Source organism: Echinops telfairi, unplaced genomic scaffold (assembly GCF_000313985.2).
Source record: "Echinops telfairi isolate 266 unplaced genomic scaffold, ASM31398v2 ScPeMD7_5592;HRSCAF=6446, whole genome shotgun sequence".
Classification (NCBI taxonomy): Eukaryota; Metazoa; Chordata; class Mammalia; order Afrosoricida; family Tenrecidae; genus Echinops; species Echinops telfairi.
This window is the reverse complement of record NW_022109491.1, coordinates 12,310,445-12,316,580: the sequence shown is the minus strand read 5'-3', so window position 1 is coordinate 12,316,580 and position 6,136 is coordinate 12,310,445.

The following is a 6,136-nucleotide window of genomic DNA, read 5'->3' as shown; positions in this document are numbered from 1 at the left end:
TTGCAGGGGGCTCTTAAAAATCTTGACAATCCATCATGCAATTGTATTAAGCACTCTGAACCTATGTCGCCATCAACGTTTCCTTAACATCTTCTTTCTACTGGAGCCCTTGGTATCAGCTCCTCCTTTTTGCCCCTCCCTCCCTCCCTCCCCTCCCCTCTCACCCTTGGGAATTCTTGCTCAATCATATATTATTGTTACATGAAGATTTCAACAGCACCGAGAGCTCTTGCCGTTGTTCGGCGTGCTGTATCAGCGAGCTGATACACAACAGAACAAAACGCTGCCGTGTCCTGCGCTGGCCTCACAACGATCCTTGTGTCAGAGCCCGTTGTTCCTGCCACTGTGTTCATCCCTCTCAGTGAAGGGCTTTCTCATTTTTTTGCAGCCCCTCTACTTTCCCGAGCACCAGGTCTTTCTCCAGGGACTGGTTTCTCCTGATAACGTGTCCAATTTTTTAAAAATTGGAGGTGTCGCTTACATACAGTGTTCAGTGTCCAACTGGGTGGATTTCTAGAGGGCTACTGAGTGGTCCCACCCAGACTTAGGCATCGTATGCTCTCAGCATCCTTTCCAGCCTTCCCTCCAGAGTAGTGCTCACAGAGCTGCCTAAACTGTGGGTCAGGAACATGAGGCTCCACCAAAATTAGGCCATGGTGAAAGGAGTCTGAACGCTCAATGACCAAAAATGAATTCAAAGCCAGAGGTGTTTGTGGCAGTGCTCGCCCGCGCTGCACATTTCGCAGGCGGCAAGGGGTCTCATGTAGGTAAAGATTTAGAAGCCTTATGAAACCGTGTTGCTGTTTGAGAAGCTTAATAGCTGATACCAATCAGCCTTGCTTTCGCTGCAAAACGCCCAGAGAAGAGTTGGGGGCACTGAGGTCATGTTCATGGGTAGGAACATTCAGGAAAGACAGTGCGGATGGTTGCAGGACTTAAAATGGAGTCAGTATCATCAAATTGTACCTGTTATTTGTGGACCTTATTAAATGGGGGTGTGTTCTCAACAACAGCACCAAAAAATACAGATGGAACATTAATAGCAACCTTTGCTTTGTTTTAAGTACTTTCCATGTCCCCTTGCTGAATTTCTCCTAAATGTGGGACAAGGAAGTGTCTGTTTGGGTTTTCATTTGATGGAACAGGGAAATGAAATTCAGAGAGGGCTGTGGCCTGCCCCAGAACAAGTTGACCCCACCGCTCCAGTCCTTAATTGCTTGAGGCGGTTAGTCATCTCCTATCAACTTGATCAAAGGGGTGGAGTCTAGCCTGTCAATCAGGTCACAGCTTGATGATCTCATTTGGAGGCGCCACGGAGATAAATAGCTCACTGGAGGCCAGACCTACTCTCTCTGCCTTCCCTTTCCTGCTGTTGAGACACTCAGAGAGTTGGAGGAGACACCTGGAGACCCATGGCAGAGTTGAGATGCTTCTACCGCCACTGGATTCACAAGACCTTTTCCCCACTGGCCAGCGATCTTCCTGCATTCGGCATCATTGCATGTGTTGTGTGAGTCTAAAAAGGTATTAATGGACTAATATCGGACATAAGGGCCAATATTGGACTTATGGACTTGATCTGGACTGGGCTGGGATGTGTTCTCAATATACAATTGCTCTTTTATATAAAGCTCTCTCTTACACATATATGAGTGTCTATGAATTTGTTTCTCTAGTCAGTCCGCACTCACACACCACTACACTCTTCTGTTCTGTCTGGGTGATCTGCCCAAGAGGTGGCACTACCATCTGGGCCCAGAGTACTCTGTGTCCTGAATCTGTGGTGAGGCTTCTTCACCTCCCCTGCCCCTCTAACCCCCTTGCTCTGGCAGGGACCGTCACTGGTCAGGCTGCCCACCACTGTGCTGTGGAGACACACCAGACCACCTCAGGTGCTGACTCCTGGCTCCCAGACAGATTTGCTGGGTGACTTCATGCAAACTGCCTCCCTCTTTGAACCTTCATGTCCTCAGCAGTTAAAGTGCAGATGACGAGCCGTCTGCACAGTTAAGGAGGCAATGGAGAGCAGCCACCCCAGTAGAAATCACCACTGTCCCTACTGCAAAGGGGAGTCGCATAAACCAAAGGTGGGACCTAGTGAGTTGCTGACGGTGTAGTAGGTGACCCATTGGGCTGTTAACTTCAAGGTCAGCAGTCTGAAGCCCCAGCCATCTGCTCCTGTGAAAATCGACAGCCTCTGAACCCCACAGGTGAAGTCCTCCTCTGTCCTACAGGCTTGCTACGAGTCCAAACTGATGCGATGGCAGTGGGTTGGAGAGTTTTGAATGACTTCTTGTCAGGTGGCCCACTAGACCCACCTGCCAGGTCAAGACTTAGGCCAGGCGGGCCTTCTTGTGCACCCCCGAAATGCCCCCACACCTTGCCACAGCCTGACGTTCATGGCCCGTGAGACCTGTGAGAGTCGGAAGCGGGTGTGTACGGTGAAACCTGTCAGAGAAGGGAGCTCAATTATTGTTCAAGAATAGAGAGCGATAAATAAAAGAGCCATTAGACTGCCCTGACCGAGGCAGAAAGCTCTCAAGACTAGAAAAGCAAGGCAGGCCCATCAAGTGCAGCCGCTCATCGTCTCTCTGTGGTCCTCGGGACTTCTCCGAGGCTGCCTCACCCTGTGCCCGCTGCTGCCCGGCTCTGTGGCACCCTGGGGCACATCGAAACGTTCCCGAGCGTCTTCAATGGCTGTGACCTGTAGGAAGCAGCTCACTGGGCTTTCCTCCCGAGCCACCTCTGCATGAACTTGAACCACCAGCCTTTCTGTTAGCAGCCCTTAATCATGTGCACCATCAGAGCCCAAGCCCACTGCCCCATGAGCCAATTCTAACTCACAGCGCCCCCGTGGGACTGTGTAGAACCGCCCCACAGTGTTCCCAAGACGTCCATCAGTACGAACACAGACTGCCCGTCTTTCTCCTGCAGAGCCCCTGGTGGGTTCAAACTTGCTGACCTTTTGCTTAATTGCTGTGCCCCTGGACTCCTCTGTACCACTTACTCGGCGTTTTACCCACCGCTGCCCTGGGGCGGATTCTCACCCAAGCACTGCTCTGTGGGGTGTCCCGGACGGCCGGGCTTGACAGGAGCAAACGGCCTCCTCTGTCTCCCACAGAGAGCTTGATGGGTTTGAACTGCCGACTTTGCAGTCAGCAGCCCAGCACTTAACCCACGGTGCCACCCGGGCTCCTTCCTCATACACGTGTAAAGAATATTTTTGCGTAAATACATCCTTAGGTCAGGGCACTTGTGGGGGTACAATGACAAAGCATGTGGCTTGTAAGGGGAAAGTGGATGTCTTGTGTGAGTGTCTGCACGTGTGTGTGTGTGTGTGTGAATGAGTATAGTGGGCATGTGTGTGTGAGGGGTTCATTACTTCACAAACAAGCCCAGGCCTGTGGACAAGCCAGTGGGGCTCTGTGCGCCTCAGTCTTCTCATCAGTGCAATGGGTGCTGTGAGGATCTTCTGAAAGGTGCATGTGGGCATCTGAACCACGCACGGGACCCTGACAGGCAGCGGGGAGTGATTGGCTCTCCTCGTTTACTGTGTCCCTGCCTCTGCTGGGCAGCAGAAGCTGGTCTTGTTAGGCCGAGGACCACCGCCCCCACCCTCCCTGCAAGAGGGATAGGGATTTGTCCAAAGACACCCAGCCCACTGAAGGCAGAGAGCCAGCCTCCTGTCCTTCCATGTGTGGTTGGCTATCATTTTAGAGGACAAGGGCTACAGCCCCCGCCCCTGCCTGCCTCTCCTCACCCCTTCATCCCAACCCCCATTGCCTCTTTGTCCTCTCACTTCACCCCACTCTCCAGCATCCAGCTGCCAGCCGCCTAGGCTCGGGAAGTTGCTCCCCCGGCAGGAAGGTGTGTGCTTTGGCAGCTGACACCGTCTGGGCCTCGGGGGCTGGGCTGGGTGGCTGCCCGGGGAAGGAATTCCATGTGTCTGGGGAGGACCCAGCTCAGTAGCTCAATCCCAGCCCCAAGCCACCCCCACTGCCACCCCCCTGTGCCACATCCCCGCCAGGTCTGGGCTCAGCTTGGCATTGGAGGCCGGGTTCTGCAGAGGGCTTCTCGGAGGTTGGTAGAAGAAGCAGCGAGGAATTACAGAGAAGACAAATCCTTCATAACACCCACCAGGACAGCAACTGAGCACATGGCTGGAACAGCACCCACACACATGCATGCACACACGAACACTCCTGCACTTGCACACATGCAATACCCCTGGGCACGCACACACACCCACTTACAGAGTGCATACTGTCTGCTGGGCTCTGTGCTACATGCTTCACTAATGTCCCCTCTCTTCATCCTTATAACAAAGCTGTAACTTGCCTGTGGACTCCCAGTTAGTGAGTGGAATAATGGGGATCTGAGCCAAGCCCCCAAGGCTAATCTATGCTATTAGTGAACATCCTTCCAGACCTCCTCCACAACCATACACCTGAGGGCGTAGCCTGTTACATGTTGGACTGCTAACCCAAGGTCAGCAGTTTGAACCCACCAGCCATTCCTCGGGAGAAAGATGAGGCTTTCGACTCCCATAAAGAGTTACAGTCTTGGAAACCCACAGGGGCAGTTCTACCCTGTCCCATAGGGTCACTATGAATTGGGATAGACGCGTTGACATGGAGTTTAGTTATGCATCAATGGTAAGTTGGGGTTGCAAATGTGGGGTCCTTCTTGCCAAGCAAGGGGCCCTGGTGGCACTGCGGGTTAAGATGAAGCTGTCCGATTCTCCCCTGAAGATGCACAACCTCAGGATACCCTATGGAGCAGTTCGACGGGGCCAGCTAGAGTCGTTGTGGGTTGGAATGGGCCAGAGGGCAGTGGGCGTCACATCCCTGCAGGACGCTGATCTGAATCCTGCCTCTGGTAGACCTGCCGGCCTCTTCCCTTTCTCTGGGACTAAGGTTCTTTTTCTGTGAACTGGGGTGTGCTGGCATCTGCTTCCCAGGGGCCGTTGTGGGCCATGCAGTGACCTGGCACACAGAAGGTGTAATCAGATGGGGCCCGGCGAGCTGCCCGCACTCAGGTCCCAGTGTTTTGTGGGGGAAACGGAATGCTCGCTGGGCTCCAGGTGGGGTCTTCTAGGTGGAGGGGCCGCCTCTGAATCTGAGTGCTCCTGAGGAGGTGGCCCTTTCCTCCTGGAGTCCGCGCCCCTGTGCCACATCCCTGCCCCTGCCCCTGCCCCTGCCCTGCACAGCCCAGGTGGAAGCCTGGGCTGTGCTGAGGGCGGGAGAGCAAAGCCCATAACTTGGCAGGCGGAGCTTCTCTAAGTCTGGCCTGGCTGGAAGGGGAGGGGGCCCGTGGGGTTGGGGACGTCAGATGCCATCAGCTCCCAGGGGACCATTAAAGCCGCGGTGCTGGCTGGTAGGCAGGGAGTCTGCCTCCTCACCGCATCCAGCTGCCCACTCGGACTGCCAGTTGTGGGTAGGCGCCCCCGGGGAGCCTGCTGCCAGGTCCCTCCTGCCTCTCCGCACCCCTCTGCCCTCACGCTCCCTCTTCTGTCCTGTGTACCTTTCCGCCCTTTGTCGCATCTGTGTCTCTGTCCTCTCGTTCCCCTTCCTGTTCCCTCTCTCATTCTCCGCTGGTCCTTATCTCAGCATCTCTTCTTCCTGATGTCCCCTTCGTCTCCGCTCTTCATCCTCAGCCATCTCTCTCGTTCCTTCTCTCTCTGTCTCTCTCTCTCCATCCTGGAACAACTCAAGACAAGAGGGCTTTGCAACCTGCCTTGGGGACAGTTGGGACCCTGCCCTGGGAAGACCTCAGCTGAGCCCAACTGGAGCAGGTCAGGGTGAAGAGGGCAGTGCCTGGGAGGATGCCTGTCTGCCCCTGGGCTGTGGGACCAGCCCAGGCTTTGAAGTGGTAGCCGCTGTCTCACCCAGAGCCTGGTGTGGCCAAACTGCTGTCTGGCCATCCCCTTCCACCGCTGATCCACTCCGTCTGCTGGGGTTGGAGTGGGACGCACCTGGACCAGAGCAGAGTCAGGTCTTTACCAAGTCCCCAGGGGTGGTGTCCTCTGAGTGGGCGATGCTGGAGGAGGACGCCGGGCTTTGTGCCTCATGTCGCCCCCTCCAGGCAGCCAGCTGTGACTGCTCGAGGCGTGTGCAGGCCTGCACCCCAACCAGAG